Source organism: Eretmochelys imbricata, chromosome 8 (assembly GCF_965152235.1).
Source record: "Eretmochelys imbricata isolate rEreImb1 chromosome 8, rEreImb1.hap1, whole genome shotgun sequence".
Lineage (NCBI taxonomy): Eukaryota > Metazoa > Chordata > Testudines > Cheloniidae > Eretmochelys > Eretmochelys imbricata.
The window spans coordinates 107,257,063-107,278,660 of NC_135579.1; positions in this window are offsets into that span (position 1 = coordinate 107,257,063).

Genomic DNA, 21,598 nt, shown 5'->3' on the forward strand with positions numbered 1-21,598 from the left:
CTGGGCTCCCCTCGCCCCCCTCGGTCCCGACCCGCAGCCCCTGCTAGCCCGGCCCTGGGCTCCCCTCGGTCCCGACCCGCAGCCCCTGCTAGCCCGGCCCTGGGCTCCCCTCGCCCCCCTCGGTCCCGACCCGCAGCCCCAGCTAGCCCGGCCCTGGGCTCCCCTCGGTCCCGACCCGCAGCCCCTGCTAGCCCGGCCCTGGGCTCCCCTCGGTCCCCACCCGCAGCCCCTGCTAGCCCGGCCCTGGGCTCCCCTCGGTCCCCACCCGCAGCCCCTGCTAGCCCGGCCCTGGGCTCCCCTCGGTCCCCACCCGCAGCCCCTGCTAGCCCGGCCCTGGGCTCCCCTCGCCCCCCTCGGTCCCGACCCGCAGCCCCTGCTCGTCCAGCCCTGGGCTCCCCTCAGTCCCCACCCGCAGCCCCTGCTAGCCCGGCCCTGGGCTCCCCTCGGTCCCGACCCGCAGCCCCTGCTAGCCCGGCCCTGGGCTCCCCTCGCCCCCCTCGGTCCCGACCCGCAGCCCCTGCTCGCCCGGCCCTGGGCGCCCCTCGCCCCCCTCAGTCCCCACCCGCAAGCCCCTGCTAGCCCGGCCCTGGGCTCCCCTCGCCCCCCTCGGTCCCGACCCGCAGCCCCTGCTCGCCCGGCCCTGGGCTCCCCTCGCCCCCCCTCAGTCCCCACCCGCAGCCCCTGCTAGCCCAGCCCTGGGCTCCCCTCGCCCCCCTCGGTCCCGACCTGCAGCCCCAGCTAGCCCGGCCCTGGGCTCCCCTCGCCCCCCTCGGTCCCCACCCGCAGCCCCTGCTAGCCCGGCCCTGGGCTCCCCTCGGTCCCGACCCGCAGCCCCTGCTAGCCCGGCCCTGGGCTCCCCTCGCCCCCCTCAGTCCTGACCCGCAGCCCCAGCTAGCCCGGCCCTGGGCTCCCCTCGGTCCTGACCCGCAGCCTCAGCTAGCCCAGCCCAGGGCTCCCCTCGCCCCCGACCCGCAGCGCCAGCTAGCCCGGCCCTGGGCTCCCCTCAGTCCCCACCCGCAGCCCCTGCTAGCCCAGCCCTGGGCTCCCCTCGGTCCCGACCCGCAGCGCCAGCTCGCCCGGCCCTGGGCTCCCCTTGCCCCCCTCGGTCCCGACCCGCAGCCCCTGCTAACCCAGCCCTGGGCTCCCCTCGCCCCCCTCAGTCCCCACCCGCAGCCCCTGCTAGCCCAGCCCTGGGCTCCCCTCGGTCCCGACCCGCAGCGCCAGCTAGCCCGGCCCTGGGCTCCCCTCGCCCCCCTCGGTCCCGACCCGCAGCCCCTGCTAGCCCGGCCCTGGGCTCCCCTCGGTCCCGACCCGCAGCCCCTGCTAGCCCAGCCCTGGGCTCCCCTCGTTCCCGACCCGCAGGGCCAGCTAGCCCGGCCCTGGGCTCCCCTCGGTCCCGACCCGCAGCGCCAGCTAGCCCGGCCCTGGGCTCCCCTCGCCCCCCTCAGTCCCCACCCGCAGCCCCTGCTAGCCCAGCCCTGGGCTCCCCTCGGTCCCGACCCGCAGCGCCAGCTAGCCCGGCCCTGGGCTCCCCTCGCCCCCCTCGGTCCCGACCCGCAGCCCCAGCTAGCCCGGCCCTGGGCTCCCCTCGCCCCCCTCGGTCCCCACCCGCAGCCCCTGCTCGCCCGGCCCTGGGCTCCCCTCGGTCCCGACCCGCAGCGCCAGCTAGCCCGGCCCTGGGCTCCCCTCGCCCCCCTCGGTCCCGACCCGCAGCCCCAGCTAGCCCGGCCCTGGGCTCCCCTCGGTCCCGACCCGCAGCCCCTGCTAACCCAGCCCTGGGCTCCCCTCGCCCCCCTCAGTCCCCACCCGCAGCCCCTGCTAGCCCAGCCCTGGGCTCCCCTCGGTCCCGACCCGCAGCGCCAGCTAGCCCGGCCCTGGGCTCCCCTCGCCCCCCTCGGTCCCGACCCGCAGCCCCTGCTAGCCCGGCCCTGGGCTCCCCTCGGTCCCGACCCGCAGCCCCTGCTAGCCCGGCCCTGGGCTCCCCTCGTTCCCGACCCGCAGGGCCAGCTAGCCCGGCCCTGGGCTCCCCTCGGTCCCGACCCGCAGCGCCAGCTAGCCCGGCCCTGGGCTCCCCTCGCCCCCCTCAGTCCCCACCCGCAGCCCCTGCTAGCCCAGCCCTGGGCTCCCCTCGGTCCCGACCCGCAGCGCCAGCTAGCCCGGCCCTGGGCTCCCCTCGCCCCCCTCGGTCCCGACCCGCAGCCCCAGCTAGCCCGGCCCTGGGCTCCCCTCGCCCCCCTCGGTCCCCACCCGCAGCCCCTGCTCGCCCGGCCCTGGGCTCCCCTCGGTCCCGACCCGCAGCGCCAGCTAGCCCGGCCCTGGGCTCCCCTCGCCCCCCTCAGTCCCGACCCGCAGCCCCAGCTAGCCTGGCCCTGGGCTCCCCTCGCCCCCCTCAGTCCTGACCCTCAGCCCCTGCTCGCCCGGCCCCGGGCTCCCCTCGGTCCCCACCCGCAGCCCCTGCTCGCCCGGCCCCGGGCTCCCCTCGCCCCCTTCGGTCCCGACCCGCAGCCCCTGCTAGCCCGGCCCTGGGCTCCCCTCGCCCCCCTCGGTCCCGGCCCTGGGCTCCCCTCGCCCCCCTCGGTCCCGACCCGCAGCCCTTGCTCGCCCGGCCCTCGGCTCCCCTCGCCCCCCTCGGTCCCGACCCGCAGCCCCTGCTCGCCCGGCCCTGGGCTTCCCTCGCCCCCCTCGGTCCCGACCTGCAGCCCCAGCTAGCCCGGCCCTGGGCTCCCCTCGCCCCCCTCGGTCCCCACCCGCAGCCCCTGCTAGCCCGGCCCTGGGCTCCCCTCGGTCCCGACCCGCAGCCCCTGCTAGCCCGGCCCTGGGCTCCCCTCGGTCCTGACCCGCAGCCCCTGCTAGCCCGGCCCTGGGCTCCCCTCGCCCCCCTCGGTCCCCACCCGCAGCCCCTGCTCGCCCAGCCCTGGGCTCCCCTCGGTCCCGACCCGCAGCCCCTGCTAGCCCGGCCCTGGGCTCCCCTCGCCCCCCTCGGTCCCGGCCCTGGGCTCCCCTCGCCCCCCTCGGTCCCGACCCGCAGCCCCTGCTCGCCCGGCCCTCGGCTCCCCTCGCCCCCCTCGGTCCCGACCCGCAGCCCTTGCTCGCCCGGCCCTGGGCTTCCCTCGCCCCCCTCGGTCTCGACCCGGGGCTCCCCTCACCCTGCAAGGCTCTGCTGGTGCCCCTCAGTCCTGAACCGCAGCCCACACCACCAGGTGCTAATATCACCCTGGGATTCACAGCTAGGAGAGGGGAGTTTATCCAGGATCTCTCTGACTTGCTGGATACCGTCACAGACATCTCAGATGCCGGTCTGTCCCACCCCACAAGTCCCGTGAGCTGGGCCTTCCTTGTCACATGCCACCTGGCCAGCTCACCACAACCCCTGGCCCTGCACTCAGCCAGACCATTTTCCTCCCCCGGCCCAGCATGTCTGTGCCCAGCCTAAAGGGAACAAAGCCCTCCCGGCTCTGATGGATTCACCCTCTCCCCTGGGGGCCACAGCTAGGTCAGCCCCATTGTGGACAGCAATGGATCCCCAGGCTGAGCTGTCCAGACTTGGGGGCTCACGCAGCAGAGCCAGGGCCTGAACCCACATTCCTGGAGCCCGGCTCTGGTACCATAACCCTGTAGCGACCATCTCCCCCCCTACCCCCTTCAGACCCCTCTGCCCCCAGGTGCTGGCACAGAAATACCCACAGTGATTGGCAAAGACCTGCGCAGCCCCCAGGGCGTGTGTGGAGCCCTGGCTGGGGCACAGACCCCCGTGGTTCCTAGTGGGTTCGGTCAGTGCCAGGTCCAACACCCCTCTCCCCCCAGAAGGGGCAGCTCCCCCCTCCCAGCCCGCTCCTCCGGCTGGCACCAAGCCCAGCACACTGCACCCACCTCACTCCGCATCTGGCTTGGCCACAGGCTTCTCCCAGTGTCAGGCTGAGTCACTAGGAATAATGGGTCTTGTGACCAGCCCAGTGCGGGGAGGGGCAGATGGCTGCCCAGCCTGCCACATTGAGGAGACACTTGGGTCTGGCCCGGACAGGGCAGCGCCTCCTGCCCAGGGGCTGTGACCAGGGCCAGTCTCCACAACTGGCCCATGAAGGGCCAGATGAGGCACCTGAGTCCCAACCTCAGCACCCGCCTTCTGATGCCTGCGCCCACACTTGGCCCCGGGGATCATGCTGCGTGGGCAGGAGGAAATCAGCACCTCCGGGTGCTCCAGCGCCAGCATGAGCCCTGCCAGGCATGCGGCCCCGCGGCCGAACTGCTCCTGCTCGGGAAACGGCCCCTCTGTTCAGACACCAACTCCCGGAGCCCGGGGACGCACTCGCTGCCTGCAGCGGAAGAACAAAGCTGGTCAGACGAGCCGTGAAAGTGGGCATGGGGCAGGGGCTAGGAGTCAGGACTCATAGGTTTTATCTCTAGCTCTGGGAGGGCAGTGGGGGTCTAGTGCGCTACAGCCAGTGGGGACCCACGCTCCTGAGGGTCTATTCCTGGCTGTAGGAGAGGAAGGGAGTCTAGTGGGATAGAGCGGGAGACCAGAAGTCCTGACTTTGCCAATCACTGAGTGACCTGTGTCAGGGCTCAAGACATGCCTCAGTTTCCCCTTTGCATCCTGCAGCCGCCCCTGTGAGAGAAGGATCAATATTGCACAGCCCCGGGCATGGGGGACAGGCCCCTGTCATGCGCTGCTTGGCTAGAACCACCCCGATCACCCGGCGTGCTCCCCGCCCATGCTAGAAGGTTGTCTCCGCTGGCTGCTTTCCTGTTCCACGAGCAGGAACGGAGCACGACTGCTGCGGCCCCAAGACGGGGCTGCCTGGGAGCACAAGCGGGGCCTTGTGTCTGCTCCTCATGCAAGCAGAGAGACACACACGGCTCCTGGGCCTGCCCGCAGCAGCTGCCCTACAACCCCCAGAAGAGGGACTGGACAAATACAGGCCAGGCCCTGGGAACCTGAGGAGGGAGACCCAGCACGTCACCTCCCCTCCCTCCACCAACTGGACTGTGAGAGTGCACAGGAGAATCCAGGCTCCAGGGAAGGGGGTGTCTGCCCAGGCTCAGAGGGAGCCCATTTCCCTGGGGGCTGAAGGCAAGGGGGGCCCCCATCCTCTCGAGGTGGAGTCATCAGCCTGTCACTAGGACAGCTGGGCAAATGGGGCAGCTCAGCACTCGCCAGAGGGCAGGGCTCCAGGGCAGCTGTTCTGCCCTCTGCTTTGAGTCCCAGCCCCCGACCGTCTCCTCCTCCCCCGCAGGATCCAGACATGATGTTTTCAGCTACGAATACTGAGCTTGCAGAGGGAATACAAACCTGGGAGGGATTTGGTGGCTGCAGACTCACTAGAGCATTTCACAAGCGTGCAGTGCAGCAAAACCCAGAGAGATTTTGTACAGGCCAGAGTCCAGGTCCCCTAGTCTGACCCCGCCTGTATAGCACAGCTCCAAAACAACTCCCAGACCCCCTCTGTAGGAAAACATCCAACCTCTTCTCTGACCCCCTCTCCAATTTATCCACATCCTTCTTGAAGCCCCAGCACAGGACACAGGATCCCAGCAGCCATTGCACCGGGCCAATAACCTCACGGCTCCTATGCGAGGAGTCCCCTGGTCATGCCCCCCCGCCCTTGGGAGAGCAGCTTTGGTTTGGGCCGGAGCGTCACAGCCCTTGAGAGGCTGGGCACTGGCCAATGCCGAGCAGAGAACTGGCCGTGCTGCCCGTGGCTCCCAGCATGGGGCAGAGCTGAGGAAACAGGTGGGCTTTGCAGACTGGTCCTGTTCCCCTGCCCACCCCGCCCATGCCACCCTCACCAGTGCATCACCCACTCTCGAGGGCAGCACCTGTCCTGTGCTGCTAGGGAACAGCAGGGCAGCAAGATAAATCCAGGTCAAGCACATTCCCGCTGGAGGCTGCTCAGCAATGCCAGGAGCGTGGAGCGCATCAGCTGAAGAAAGGCTGCCTCAGAGGCCAGGGGCTAGAGCTGGTGCCAGGTCAGCACCAAGGAGCAGGGCAAGAAGGAAGGAGAACAATCTTCCCAGAGCTCCCAGCGAGGTGGCAGAGGGCAGATCAGTGTCACACGGGCAAGGAGCAGTGAGACCGGGAGCTGGAGTACGAGCTAATCCTGAGAAGCCCTAGGTGAAACAGGCATTTCCAAGGAGTTACTAGGAGCTGGAGGGGGCAGGGAATTTGCCCATGACCCGAACTCTCCCGCTCACTGAACACCCAGGCTCTTTCCTCCCTGCAAGCTTTGGCATAGGTAGCTGGGAGTGCTGGCTGCCAACATGCCTGCCTGCATCCCAGCAATAATGCAATGCACTGCTCCCCATGCATGTCCTATTCCTTCTCCTCTGTGCTTTGGCAGGTCTCAGTATTTCCATGGCTGGGGGGTGGGAGAAGAGCCGTCATGTCTCTCTCTGGGGCACAGTGCCCTCCTCCAGCTCCCCTGCAAGGTGTTGCAGCCTTCTGGCTCCTAGAGATCCTCTAGGTCAGTGGTTTTCAAACCATGGGTTGCAACCCGGGTTACAGAATGGAAGGCACTGGGTTGTGGCGGCTCTGGTCAGCACCGCTGACCGAGCTGTTAAAAGACCCCTTGGTGGTGCTGCCCGGCTAAGGCAGGCTAGTCCCTACCTGTTCTGACACCATGCTGCAACCCAGAAGCGGCCAGCAGCAGGTCCGGCTCCTAGGCAAGGGGCCACAGGGCTCCACACGCTGCCCCCACCCTTAGCACCAGCTCCTAACTCCCATTAGCTGGGAACTGGCCAATGGGAGCTGGGAGGGGGTGGTGGTGCCTTAGGGTGAGAGCCGCACAGAGACACTCAAGTACATCTGCCTAAGAGTCGGACCTGCTACTAACCACTTCTGGGGCACAGCGCGGACAATTGGCTGTAAATGGCTGCTTACTTGCAAGCCTTCTTGTGAGTCAGGCCAGGAAGAATGAAGGCTTGGGATCCATCTTAAACCTGGTGCTTTTCCATTTAGAAGGAGGGATGGGGACCCAGAGAGACAAAAGATTCCCACCTTGTGCCAAAGCTATATAAGGGGGTGGAACAGAACAAAGGAGGTTCCAGTCATGAGAAATCCCCTAGCTACCACCTGAGCTGGAGCTAACAAGAACTGTACCAGAGAAAGGATTGGGCCCAGACTAGGAAGGAGTCCAGTCTGTGAAAGAAGCTTATTGGAACATCTCTGAGGGTGAGATTTTATCTGTAATCAGTTTCTTAATGTACTAGGCTTAGACTTGCATGTTTTGTTTTATTTTGCTTGGTAACTTACTTTGTTCTGTCTGTCATTACTTGGAACCACTTAAATCCTACTTTTTATATTTAATAAAATCGCTTTTGCTTATTAATTAACCCAGGGTAATTAATTAATACCTGGGGGAGCAAACAGCTGTGCATCTCTCTCTATCAGTGTTATTGAGGGCAGACAATTTATGAGTTTACCCTGTATAATGAGTTTACTTCATACAGAGTAAAACAGATTTATTTGGGGTTTGCATCCCATTGGGAGTTGGGTGTCTGGAATTCACAGGAGCTCATATTGACTCAGTAGTAGCGAGAGCCTCCCTCCCAACACACAGATTGATGTCCCTATCCAACTTAGTATGATTTAGATCAGCCCTCAAACCCCAGGCAGGGACTGTCTTCAGCTACTAGGGCGCATGGTGGCAGGCACTTTTGTTCTAGATCACACACGACTGTAAAAGTGATGCCTTTAAGAGTGGCTCAGGATGGTTTATTCACCAAGCAGACACAGTTTAAACACACAGTGCTTTCCACATCCACTTCTGTAAAGGAATCTCTCAATTGGTGGAAAGATCCTCACAAGGTGTGTGCCAGAGTCCCCTTCACTCTCCCTCCCCCAACAGTTGTCATAATGACAGATGCTTCCTGGTTAGGAAGGGGAGTGCATCTAGACAGCCACACAGCTCAGGACAGGTGGATGCCCCAAGAAACCACTCTGCACATCAGCTTCCTGGAACTCAGAGCAGTCGCATGTGTCTGTCTCCAGTTTCTGCCACTAATCAGAGGCAAACAAGTAAAGGTTATGATGGACAATACATCATGAATGTTTTATATAAACCAGCAAGGGGGAGCAAGATCCCTCTCCCTCTGAGCCGAGGCTATAAAGCTTTGGAATTGGAGTATGCACAGATGGTTATCATGACAGCTTACCTTCCAGGAGTTCAGAACATGACCACAAACATATTCAGCAGGCATGTCTCTCAAAACCCAGCATGGGAGGTAGATTCCACCATACTTCACCACATATTCCTTTTTAGATAGGCCTCTTTTCCATGGCGATAAACAGGAAATGCACCCAGTTTTGCTCCAGAACCAGGACGGGGCACCGATCCTTGGGGGATGCCTTTCACCACCAGGTCTTGTGTATATGTCCCTCCAACTCCTCTGATACCTAAAGTTCTACTCAAAATAAGAAAGGACAGGGCTAGAGTTATTCTGATTATTCTGACGTGGCCCAGATAAACATGGTTTCTTTACCAGATACAACTGGCTGTGTTCTCTCTGATCACTCTCCACACTGCTTTTCCTCTCCTCTCCCAAGAGAGCAGGAAGATCCTTCACTCCTATCTCAGAATCCTTTGCCTCAAAGCATGGCTGGTCGATGGCTCATGGGCATAGAAACGGCCTGTTCACAGCAAGTAAAAAGAGTGCTTCTACACAGCTGAAAACAGTCCACATGCAGAACACACTCACAAAAATGGACAAGATGTGCCAACTGGTGTGATCTCGAACTCGTTACACCAACAACCTCATCAGTGCAAGGCACACTGGACTACATTCTAGAACTAAGGAGCTTGGGTTTATTAGCTGAGCTCCATTCAAGTTCATCTGACAGCCGTCAGGGCCTTCCATTCTCCAATAGAGGATTACTGTATTTGCCTGCCCAATGACAATGAGGGTCTCTATGCTTACCAGAGCTCTCGCTACCTGAGGAACCAGCAACCTTCTGGTTACCATATTGGAGACTAATGGGATCCAGGGGAGCTAACAACTTCGACTTCTTCAAGGTAAATTCCCTACCTGAAGAACTCAGGGCAAGGACTTTGGAAGACTTATGAGAGGAATCTTGGGGCTTCCTCTGAGATGCCCTTGACGAGTGTGGCTCAGAGAGAGAAGAGGCAGCTGACTTACTCAGAGACCAACGTACCAGGGGCACTCCTGGCTTGGGACAGAGGCTGGATACAGCAAGATCTCCACCATAAGGCATCAAAGTTTTGTCTCCCGGTTCTTTCTGGCTCTAGATTTTAGAATCCAGACAGAAGTTGCACTTTTGGAAAATACGAAATTCCCCAAGGCAAAAGATGCAGCAGGACCATCCGTCACTAAAGTTTACCTCCAAGCACAACAGACAATGCTCAAATCCAGGAGAACCAGGCATACCCTTTGGGATGTGGGGAAGTACCAGCTAAAAGTTGTATTATATATAAAAACGAATACAGCTAACTATAACTACTAGAATATACTAACTACAAAAGCTAAGAGAACACAGTTGAGGCAAAATTCAATTTGGAAAACTAGTTAAGGTCCATCTCAGGCCAGTGCACTTGAGAAGGAACTGAGGCTGGTTGGCTCACACAGTTCAGTGTAGCAACGGCATGGGGCTGAGCAACACACATGCATGGGCCGAACGGACACTGGTCTGAGAAATCTCCGATCAAAGGTGCCGTGGAGCACCCGTAGGGACACTACTCGAAGCAGAACTGGTGACATTTTCTGTTGGTCTTTGTTGCAAACAGGCCCACTTGGGGAGTCCCCCACAGCTGGAAGACGGACCTGGTCACGTCCAGATGCGGCAACCACTTGTGGTGAGTGGAGAAAGACATGCTTAGGTGATCTGCCAGCATGTTCTGCACTCCTGGGAGGTAAGCTGCTTTGAGGTGGAGTTGGCTCTGCAAAACTCCCAGAGGAGAATTGCCTTCTGGCACAGTGGGGACAAACACACCCCTCCCTCTCTGTTTACATAAAACATTGTAGCTGTGTTTGTTAACACTAGGGCTTGGCTACACTTGCGAGTCAGAGCGCATTAACTCAACCCCGGGCGCCCCAGTTCCTGAGCTGTCCACACTGGCAAGGCACGTAGAGTGCCTGGACTCTGCAGCAGGAGTGCTCTTGGTAATCCCCCTCCACGAGATGCACAATGCTTGCTGTGCCCTGGCTGGCATGCCCGGGTGTCATGTGGATGACGTGTTGCATTACTGCGCTGCGATTGGCATCTGGAAACGTCCCATAATCCCCTGAAGTCAAGTGGCCACGAATGTTACTGTTTTGAACTTGGCCTGCATGCCTGCAGCCATTCCCTTTCAAAGCTCCGTTTCTGACAGTCGGCTGCTTCTCTGCTCCAGGACAAAGCAACCACCAGTGTGGAATGCTGCTGCTGCCGCCGAGACAGGCATTTGTGCGTGTGAGAGAGAGGCGGGGGTGGGGGCTGATGTCGGGGTTTCCCCCTTCCCTCTGCTGCTGTCTGAACTTACAAGACAGCATGCTGACACCCTCTCAGCCCCACAAAACACCCTCTCACTCCCCCCCACATACACACAACACACTCCCCCCTCACATTTGAAAAGCACGCTGCAGCCACTTGCACACTGGGATAGCTACCACAATGCACTGCTCTTTGTGGCATTGCAAGAGCTGCTAATGTGGGCATGCCACTGCACTTGCAGCTGACAGTGTGAACACTCGACAGCACTTTCCCTGCTGCTGCCTCTGAGAGCTGGTTAACTCCCAGCACGCTACATCTGCTAGTGTAGCCATAGCCTAGCGGGCTCCACCCCCCAGAATACTTGGACGGAAAGCTGAATAGGCTAGATGGATATCATGTAGTTCCCCGAGTCCTCATATCCCGCAAGGACCACAACCCGCGAGTCTGCAGGGTTCTGAAGTATGCCTCCCCATCCCAGGGACAAGGCATCCGTGACCAACACGAGCATTAGCTGCAGCAAAATGAAGGGAACTCCTGCACAAACGTTCTGAAGGTCTGTCCACCAGTCCAGGGAGGACAAAATTACCTCAGTCTACACCATGTTGACAAGAGAGATACACCAAGGTAGCCACCCCTAAAGCCTCCTGAAATGTAGTTTGGTATGTTGTACCACGTAGGTACATGCTGCCATGTGCACCAGAAGTCTGAGGGAAGTGAGCAGTGTAGTAATGGAATATGCTTTTAGATCCAGTACAAGGTCTCAGAGCATTTGGAATCTTGACTGGGGCAGAAACGCTCTGGTTTGTGTAGCATCCAGGAGTGCTCTGAAACTATTCTTCGCTCAGGATTCAGAATTGATTGTCCACATTGAATAAAAGCCCCAGTGCATTGATAGTGGATTGAATGGCAGCCATACAGGACAGCACTTGAGACGGGGATGGACCTTTCACCAACTAGTCATCCAGGTAGGGGAACACATTTGTCAAGGTTTGACATTTGTCAAAACTTCTCCAAGGTGCAAATTAATTTTATCCTTTGTCCCTGGATCTCTACTGCCACCACCAAACTCTAACTGGGTTTACTGGGAAACGTAGTTTGGACACGTCTTTCCTTCCCAAATCCTCCCAACCCTTGAACCCCCACTTCCTGGGAAAGGTTTGGTAAAAATCTTCTCCAATTTGCATAGGTGACCACAGGCCCAAATCCTTGGATCTGAGAACAATGAAAAAGCATTCAGTTTTCTTACAAGAAGACTTTTAATAGAAGTAAAGAAATCCCCTCTGTAAAATCAGGATGGTAGATACCTTACAGGGTAATTAGATTCAAAACATAGAGAATGCCTCTAGGCAAAACCTTAAGTTACAAAAAAAGACACTCAGACAGGAATAGTCATTCTATTCAGCACAGTTCCTTTCTCAGCCATTTAAAGAAATCATAATCTAACACATACCTAGCTAGATTACTTACTAAAAGTTCTAAGACTCCATTCCTGTTCTATTCCCGGCAAAAGCAGCATACAGACAGACACAGACCCTTTGTTTCTCTCCCTCCTCCCAGCTTTTGAAAGTATCTTGTCTCGTCATTGGTCATTTTGGTCCGGTGCCAGGGAGGTTACCTTTAGCTTCTTAACCCTTTACAGGTGAGAGGATTTTTCCTCTGGCCAGGAGCGATTTTAAAGGGGTTTACCCTTCCCTTTATATTTATGACAACATTGATTTCCAGTTCCCTCAGATATAGAGTCATCAAGGCCAGGTACTTTGCTGATAAAGCAAATGGAAATACTGTGAATTGGTAAGGAGTTCCATTCACTATGAACCTGAGAAACCTGCGGTGGAGTCTGGATGGATCACTACATGGACGTAACTATTCTTTAAGTCAAGGGCAGCAAACCAGACACCCTGTTCCAGAGAAGGAATGATGAAAGTTAGGATAACCATGTGGAATTGTGTTTATTTCAGGTATTTAATTCTTAGATCCAAAAATAGGTCTGAAACTGCCTTTTGCTTTCATAGAATATCAGTGTTGGAAGGGACCTCAGGAGGTCATCTAGTCCAACCCTCTGCTCAAAGCAGGACCGATCCCCGACTAAATCATCCCAGCCAGGGCTTTGTCAAGCCTGACCTTAAAACTTCTAGAGAAGGAGATTCCACCACCTCCCTAGGTAATGCATTCCAGTGTTTCACCACCCTCGTCGTGAAAAAGTTTTTCCTAATATCCAACCTCAATCTCCCCCACTGCAACTTGAGACCATTACTCCTTGTTCTGTCATCTGCTACCACTGAGAACAGTCTAGAGCCATCCTCTTTGGAACCCCCTTTCAGGTAGTTGAATCAGCTATCAAATCCCCCCTCATTCTTCTCTTCTGCAGACTAAACATCCCCAGTTCCCTCAGCCTCTCCTCATGAGTCATGTGTTCCAGTCCCCGGATAATTTTTGTTGCCCTCCGCTGGACTCTTTCCAATTTTTCCACATCCTTCTTGTAGTGTGGGGCCCAAAACTGGACACAGTACTCCAGATGAGGCCTCACCAATGTCGAATAGAGGGGAACGATCACATCCCTCAATCTGCTGGCAATGCCCCTACTTATACATCCCAAAATTTGGGAATAAGGAAATAGCAGGAATAAAAGCCTTTCCCCCCCGAGGTAGAGGAATTTCCTCTATGGCTCCTGCCAGGAGAGACTGGATCTCCTGCTGAAGAATGGCCTTGTGAGAGTGGGGAAGAGGGTGAGAAGGGGGGATAGAAACAAATGAAAGGGAATGTCCCATATCCACCATGCTTTGGACCCAGGGATCTGATGTGATGCAAATCCAAGCACAGGGGAGGTGGGACAATCAGTTGGCAAAAAATACGGGTAGAAACAAGGTGTTCTGCAAGTATGGCCATACTGCCCTTGACAAACCTGTCAAAATGCAAGTTTTTAGACTGGGACACTGGGTGAAAGGAACCTGTTGTCGCAGATGAGTGGTCCCCTCATGTAATTCCTGCCCCTTCTTCTTTGCAGGTCTTGGGACAGAAAAATAAAGCTCTGATATTTGTGAGCCTGCTAAGGCCAAAATTGCTTCCTCTGTCACCAATGTGTAAATTCCAAGCAAATTCAGTACTGCCCTGGTACCTTTCAGGCTATGCAGCCTGACATCTGTCTTTTCTGAAAAGGACAGTCCCTGAAATGGCAAGTCCTGGATGTCTGCTGTACTTCAGGAAGGAGACTGGAAGATTGCAGCCACGAACACCTCATCATAGATATGGTGGATGCCATGGATCGAGCTGCTGAGTCAGCCACAGCCAAACTATTCTGAAGAGCTGTCCTTGCCACCAGCTTGCCCTCCTCTACCATGAAAGCTTATTCCTTCCTGAAGTCCTCCGGTAGCCTTTCAACTTCACAATGTTTTCTCAGAGTACTAAGTTTTAGCAACTTAGGAGAGCTTGTTAGCAATTCTTAGCTGTAGGCCTCCTGTCAAATAGTTTATGGCCAAACAAGTCCAGTCTCTGATTCGTTACTCTTTGGTGTCAATGCTTGGTGTCCATGCTTCCCCCACTCATTTGCTATCACCAACAAAGAGCCTGGAGGTGGGGGAGTAGAAGTGTTCGAAGCCTTTAGAAGGGACATAGTATGCCCTCTGCCCATTTAGCCATGGGTGAGAAGGAAGAAGGGGCTTACCAGCGTTTTAACCGATTCCAGAAATTCTTTGTTATTTGGAAGTGCCTCTCGGTAGGGCCCTACAAATGCTAAAATGTCCACTAGGTCTTGGCATTTCCTACAGACCTCTTCCACTTTAACATCTAAAACTGAGGCCACCCTCTTAAGCAATTCTTGGTGAGTCTTGTAATCCTCTGGTGGTGGTGAATCACTAATCAATTCTACAGCCTTGTCCGGTGAGGAGGAAGAAGATGCACCAGGATGCTGAGGCAATGGCTGGTCTGCCTCTTGCCATGGTTGAGCTGTCTGAGCAACTTCCAGTGACTAGGTCCTGGTACTGGATGTTAGAGAACATGGTGCGTGGTGCTGATCTCAGTGCACCTTTAAGGAAGTCATCTCAGACAGGTAAGATGTCCTTGGAGGGGACGGGACACCCCACAGGGCCCAGAAAGGCCACTGGTGTGGTGGTGGGGGGCCCCCTGGTTGCACAGGCCATTGCCTTTTGTGATGTGCCAACTGCTGTGACATCCATGGACCCCTCCCCGCCCCCGGCTCAGATGGAGGAGAAGCTTCCCATCTGCTACAAGGCACAAATCCTTTTACACATCTAATGAAGCAGATCAGTCTCCTGGTGGAGCAGAACTAGTGTGGACAGGAGATAGGTTAGCTGAACCCAGAGATGGTGGTACTGGGGATGTTAATGGTGGCTTGCGCCTGGAACGTACCGGCCTCCTCGGTACAGGAACCGGCCTCGGTACTGCATGCTCTTGCAGAGCTGGCGTGGGGACCACAGTTGCCAGTACCAACAGCAACCCTTCCTACGCTGCCAGGGAAACGTGCCTGGTCTGCCAGGGGTGTTGACTTGCCCAGGGAGGGAGCTACCCCGGTCTCCAAGCAGTTGTCTGTGACCAGCCCTGTGTGCTGGGACCAGGGGAATGAGATCCCAAGCTGTGTGTCTGGGAAAGGAGAAAGTGTGTCTGGTTCTTCTTTGTCTGTGGAGCAGACAGAAGGGGCCTTTCAGCCTGTGATGGTTGAGGGTCGTGCAGTTGTCTCAGAACTGGTTCTGGATTCAGCTAAAGCCCAGGAGGGGAAGGGTCCTAAGTTTGTGTCTGCTCGGGAGAATGGCCCTGTAACTAGGTCGCATCCAGTTAGTGTCTATGTAAAATCCCAGAGACTGGACAATTCTGGTGCTTGTATTTTGCCTGTTGCTAGTGTGTTGTTGGGAAAGGGTGTAGCAACTGTGTCTAATCAGGGTGAGATCCTAGCCAGGGCACAAGGAGAGCATGACGGTGATTTGATTGTGTTACCTACTGAGGGTGTGGAAGCCTGTAGCAAGAAGGAAAAGATTCCTGAACTTGTGTGTGGCAAAGGGAAGGAAAATGCTTCGGACCTTTTATCTAGGAAGTCTGTAAGTTTGCCTGAAAGGGGATGGTGTAGGAATCCGCCAGACGGGCCAGAGGTAATTCTGGATGTAAATGAGACCCAGAAAGTCTGTTGTTGCTCAGGAAACTGTTTCTCTAGAGCAAGCCCTAGGTAAAAAGGGTAAGAGCAGAATTTCTGTGAAGGGTGATTTGTTGCATAGAAGAGCCCCTAGGGAAAGGAATCCTCATGGAGTCTTTGCAAGCAGTTTACTGCAGCTGAAGGGTGTGAAAGTGTTTTAAGCAAGAAAGCTTCAGTTCCTAACAGCCAGAAATTTTCAGTTGTGAATGGATCCACTGACTCTCCTGTTGAAAGATCCCGTGTGGTAGCTTTGAGAAGGTCTCAGATGAAGTGAAAGCTGTTTAGAAAGTTAAACAGTCCTATAACCAAGTGGCTGTGTTGGGCCAGCTTGTTGGGGAGACAAGGTTGTTGAGAAAGGGATGTCTCCATGCTAGTTCTGTAAGTGAACAGTATGTGGCCCAGGTCAAGAGGGGGCTCTTAACCAAGAGAGCCCAAATTGCAGCCCTCCAGACTGAAGCGCTGGGAGAAGACCTGATCCCAGTTTGACCCCTGGGGGTTTTGGGGTGGCAAAAGGGCACAGGCCGCATAAACCTTCCAACATGCGGCTTGCAAGTGCTATCGACCACCCCGACCTAAGGGAGGGCGTGAAACTGGAAAGGCCTGGTGTAACTCCCACCAAGGAATGGGAGAGATGCTGGGGCATCCATGGGAATGTTGGTGGCTTCAAACTTCCCCAGGCCACCGACTAAAGTGACCCTGCTCAGTTTGGTCTCAACAGGGTGAGAGATGTGACAAAACTGTTCTTAATGTTTCCTCTGAATAGTGTGGAGGTGCCTCAGTTTCCCCTCTGCAGTTCTTATCTATCTAGGTGGCGGGATAAGAGTGTATGATCGTTGCAGAGCCCTAGAGAGCAGGTGTGTGCAGGGGTCTGGACACAGAGAATGGCCAACACCCTGTTTCCTGGCAACTGACGGCCTGGGCCCTTCCCCCCTGCAAGGTGAGAGCTCAAGTGTAGGAGAACAAAGGAATCCGGGTCCCTCCTGGCCCAGGAAAGGGACAAAGCCCGGAGGAGGAGGGGCTGGAGGGAGTTTCAGTTTGGGGCTGGCTGGGGACATGGAGTGAAGGGCAGATGGGGTTGTCTGGCTCACTGCCCCCCAAAATGGACCCGGCTGAGGGGTCCTGTTCTCTGCACTGACAAGCTCTGTGTTAGACCATGTTCCTGTTGCCTAATAAACCTTCTATTTTACTGGCTGGCTGAGAGTCATGTCTGACTGCAGCGTTGGGGGGCAGGACCCTCTGGCTTCCCCAGGAGCCCGCCTGGGCGGACTCGCTGTGGGAAGCGCACGGAGGGGCAGAGGAGGCTGAATGCTCCGAGGTCAGACCCAGGAAGGTGGAAGCTGGGTGAGCTGTGTGTCCTGCAGACAGGCTGCTCACAGAGAGGAGACTTCCCCAGAGTCCTGACTGGCTTCGTAGGGAGCAGTTCCAGAGCATCGCCCGGGGATGCCAGGACACAGTGCCAGAGATGTCTCAGGAGGCATACTCTGTACTCATGGTGCCTTGCTTGGAGCCCACTCTGAGCCCAACAGTGCTGATGGACAGCAAGGAGATACAAGTCTCCTTGCTCCATCTTTTTTAGAGCAAAGCTTAAACCAGAGGTGGACAAACTATCACCCTGATATCTGCTGGGAGAGCAATACAGCGGTGCACAGACAACCCAGGAAGTTTTTGGAAAGGGTAGGGGACAATTTCCTGGTGCAAGTGCTGGAGGAACCAACTAGGGGCAGAGCTCTTCTTGACCTGCTGCTCACAAACAGGGAAGAATTAGTAGGGGAAGCTAAAGTGGATGGGAACCTGGGAGGCAGTGACCATGAGATGGTCGAGTTCAGGATCCTGACACAGGGAAGAAAGGAGAGCAGCAGAATACGGACCCTGGACTTCAGAAAAGCAGACTTTGACTCCCTCAGGGAACTGATGGGCAGAATCCCCTGGGAGACCAACATGAGGGGGAAAGGAATCCAGGAGAGCTGGCTGTATTTTAAAGAATCCTTATTGAGGTTACAGGGACAAACCATCCTGATGTGTAGAAAGAATAGTAAATATGGCAGGCGACCAGCTTGGCTTAACAGTGAAATCCTTGCTGATCTTAAACACAAAAAAGAAGTTTACAAGAAGTGGAAGATTGGACAAATGACCAAGGAAGAGTATAAAAATATTGCATAGGCATGCAGGAGTGAAATCAGGAAGGCCAAATCACATCTGGAGTTGCAGCTAGCAAGAGATGTTAAGAGTAACAAGGAGGGTTTCTTCAGGTATGTTAGCAACAAGAAGAAAGTCAAGGAAAATTGTGGGCCCCTTACTGAACGAGGGAGGCAACCTAGTGACAGATGCTGTGGAAAAAGCTAATGTACTCAATGCTTTTTTTGCCTCTGTGTTCACGAACAAGATCAGCTCCCAGACTACTGCACTGGGCAGCATAGCATGGGGAGGAAGTGACCAGCCCTCTGTGAAGAAAGAAGTGGTTCGGGACTATTTAGAAAAGCTGGACGAGCACAAGTCCATGGGGCCAGATGCGCTGCATCCGAGTGCTAAAGGAATTGGCGGCTGTGGTTGCATAGCCATTGGCCATTATCTTTGAAAACTCATGGCGATTGGGGGAAGTCCCGGACGACTGGAAAAAGGCTAATGTAGTGCCTATCTTTAAAAAAGGGAAGGAGGAGGATCCTGGGAACTACAGGCCAGTCAGCCTCACCTCAGTCCCTGGAAAAATCATGGAGCAGGTCCTCAAGGAATCAATTCTGAAGCACTTAGAGGAGAGGAAAGTGATCAGGAACAGTCAGCATGGATTCACCAAGGGCAAGTCATACCTGACTAATCTAATTGCCTTCTATGACAAGATAACTGGCTCTGTGAATGAGGGGAAAGCAGTAGATGTGTTATTCCTTGACTTTAGCAAAGCTTTTGACACTGTCTTCCACAGTATTCTTGCCAGCAAGTTAAAGTAGTATGGGCTGGATGAATGGACGATAAGGTGGATAGAAAGCTGGCTAGATTGTCAGGCTCAAAGGGTAGTGATCAATGGCTCCATGTCTAGTTGGCAGCCGGTATCAAGTGGAGTGCCCCAAGGGTCGGTCCTCGGGCCGGTTTTGTTCAATATCTTCATTCATGATCTGGAGGACAGTGTGGATTGCACCCTCAGCAAGTTTGCAGATGACACTAAACTGGGAGGAGAGGTAGATACGCTGGAGAGTAGGGATAGGATACAGAGGGACCTAGACAAATTAGAAGATTGGGCCAAAAGTGTAGAGTCCTGCACTTAGGACGGAAGAATCCCATGCACCACTACACACTAGGGACCAAATAGCTCGGCAGCAGTTCTGCAGAAAAGGACCTAGGGGTTACAGTGCACGAGAAGCTGGATATGAGTCAGCAGTGTGCCCTTGTTGCCAAGAAGGCCAATTGCATTTTGGGATGTATAAGTTGGGGCATTGCCAGCAGATCGAGGAAGGTGATCGTTCCCCTCTAGTCAACATTGGTGAGGCCTCATCTGGAGTACTGTGTCCAGTTTTGGGCCCCACACTACAAAGATGTGGAAAAATTGGAAAGTGTCCAGCAGAGGGCAACAAAAATGATTAGGGGACTGGAACACATGACTTATGAGGAGAGGCTGAGGGAACTGGGATTGTTTAGTCTGCGGAAGAGAAGAATGAAGGGCTATTTGATAGCTGCTTTCAACTACCTAAAAGGGGGTTCCAAAGAGGATGGATCTAGACTGTTCTCAGTGGTAGCAGATGACAGAATGAGGAGTAATGGTCTCAAGTTGCAGTGGGGGAGGTTTAGGTTGATATTAGGAAAAACTTTTTCACTAGGAGGGTGGTGAAACACTGGAATGGGTTACCTAGGCTGGTGGTAGAATCGCCTTCCTTTGAGGTTTTCAAGGTCAGGCCTGACAAAGCCATGGCTGGGATGGTTTAGTTGGGGATTGGTCCTGCTTTGAGCAGGGGGTTGGACTAGATGACCTCCCGAGGTCCCTTCCAACGCTGATAGTCTATGATTCTATGACAAGGAGCAGGGGAGTTTGGATGGGTGGGGAGTTCTGAAGGGGGCAGGAACTGGGAGGGGTCAGATAGGGGGCGGGGGCCAGGCTGTCTGGGGAGGCACAGCCTTCCCTACCCAGACCTCAGTAGTTTTGCAACCCCAATGTGGCCCTCAGGTCAAAAAGTTTTCCCACCCCGGCTTAAACTGTCTACAAACATGATACTTGTCCTGGATGTGGGCTCTTCCAAACATTTTAGGCAGCTGGGGTGTAGGTCACTGACCAACATCGGTCTGGCACACAACTGACAGGATTTGATCCCAGGAGATCAAGGCATGACTCCAGTCCTGAGAATTAAATTTGGTCCAAATAGGATGTAAAAACTAAAACCTACAGATGCACTCTATCTAACAATGAAAAAAGAATCTGATTGTACACTGAACGAGGACCACTAGCTTGAGATGACAAGACTGGAAGTACTTCAACAACGGTCACTGTTGTTAAGAAGGAACTAAGAGGGGGCTGGGGCACCTCCACCCCCATTCTAGCACGTCGGGGTATGTAGTGACAGAGCACTCGAGCCACCCCAGCAGGTACCACGCGGGGGGAGTTCTCTAACAACTGTGCATGAGGTGTGCACGCATCTCCAGTGGAAGAGACATGGGCAATCACTCAAAGAACTGGGTTGTTTGTTCCAGCATTCAGAGGGCCTTTCCTGCTGGCTGCCCAGCATGGTGCTTAGGCACACTGCTCGCGAGGAAGGAGACTGCTGAACAGCTTGGGCTGAGTGACTGGTTCCCTTTTGCTGAGGGGTGGAGATGGCAGGTAAGAAAAGAGGCTTTGGAGACCACAATAACTTACTCATATGTTAAATAAAACTAAGCATTTTACCAGCATATTGGATTCTGAACTGGTTACAACAATGGCAGAATGAATCTCGTCTCATTGTATTATTCTTCCAGGAAAAACAAAAAAAACCCCAGACAGTGGTGAACTGTTAAGGGTACACAGCGTTCGTCCCTACCTTTAGCTTCTTTGATCATAGTGCAGTTTGAATGAACCCCGGAATGGCAGCAACCACCACCCATTCTTACTGAAGGTACCCAAATTGTCATGTGACCACTGGACAGACATGCAAGGAGAGGGTGTAATGGAGGATTAGGAGGAGGTTAATAGGTAGTAAGACTAGACAAATTAAAAGCCTTGTGAGGATTTCCAAGTAAAATTGTTAAAGATTTAAAATCAGTCCAGAGATTCTCTGTTTTGAAGTTAATTATGTTTATTACTAGATCAAATTAAAAATACAGAGGCTGCTGGAGTCTTATTTCTCCCCATGTTCGCATTAAAAAAAACAAAGCACAGCTGTAGACAGGTCAGACAACAGGAGCCCAAGTGGCGCATGGGAACTGTAGATACATATGGAAGCCTCAGGCTGGGTGGCCAGAGAAGGGTGAGACCCCTCTCATCCCAGGCATCCCTGATCATGCCAATACAGAACTCATTTAGCCCCAGATCGGAGCTCTGTCTCATTCAGAAATTGGGAAGGATGATCTTAGAAAATGGGTGTAACCATTGAAACTACTTTCCCTGCCTGTCAGAAGGCCTTGCTTGTGGATCAGGAGTTCTCCTAGAAGTCTGGAGACAAAGAGGGATCTACAATAAGTAGTTCGCAAAACAGGACACTTGCTTCCTAGTTCTAAAAAGGAAAAGGAAAACTGATTTGCCAATCTTTCCCAGGATTACATCCAGACAGTTCCATTCTACAGTTTGCGAAGACTCCACCCTGAACCAAAAATCAGACTTAGCATGAGGGGAGGCAGCCCATGATCTGCAATGCCACAGCAAATGGAGCGAATGAATAGCTCTCACCCAGAGCTTCCCTGTGGGGTGGATTAGCATCAACATTTGTGTTTTGAAGACTTTTCTAGAAGTAACATCCTATTTTAAATATATTCCAAAAGCACCTGCCCAACTGACATCCTAATGACACTTGTCCTGAGATTGGAAGGAATCCAGAGGAAGGGAATTTTCTGCCCCTTATATTTTAAGCACATTAATGGAT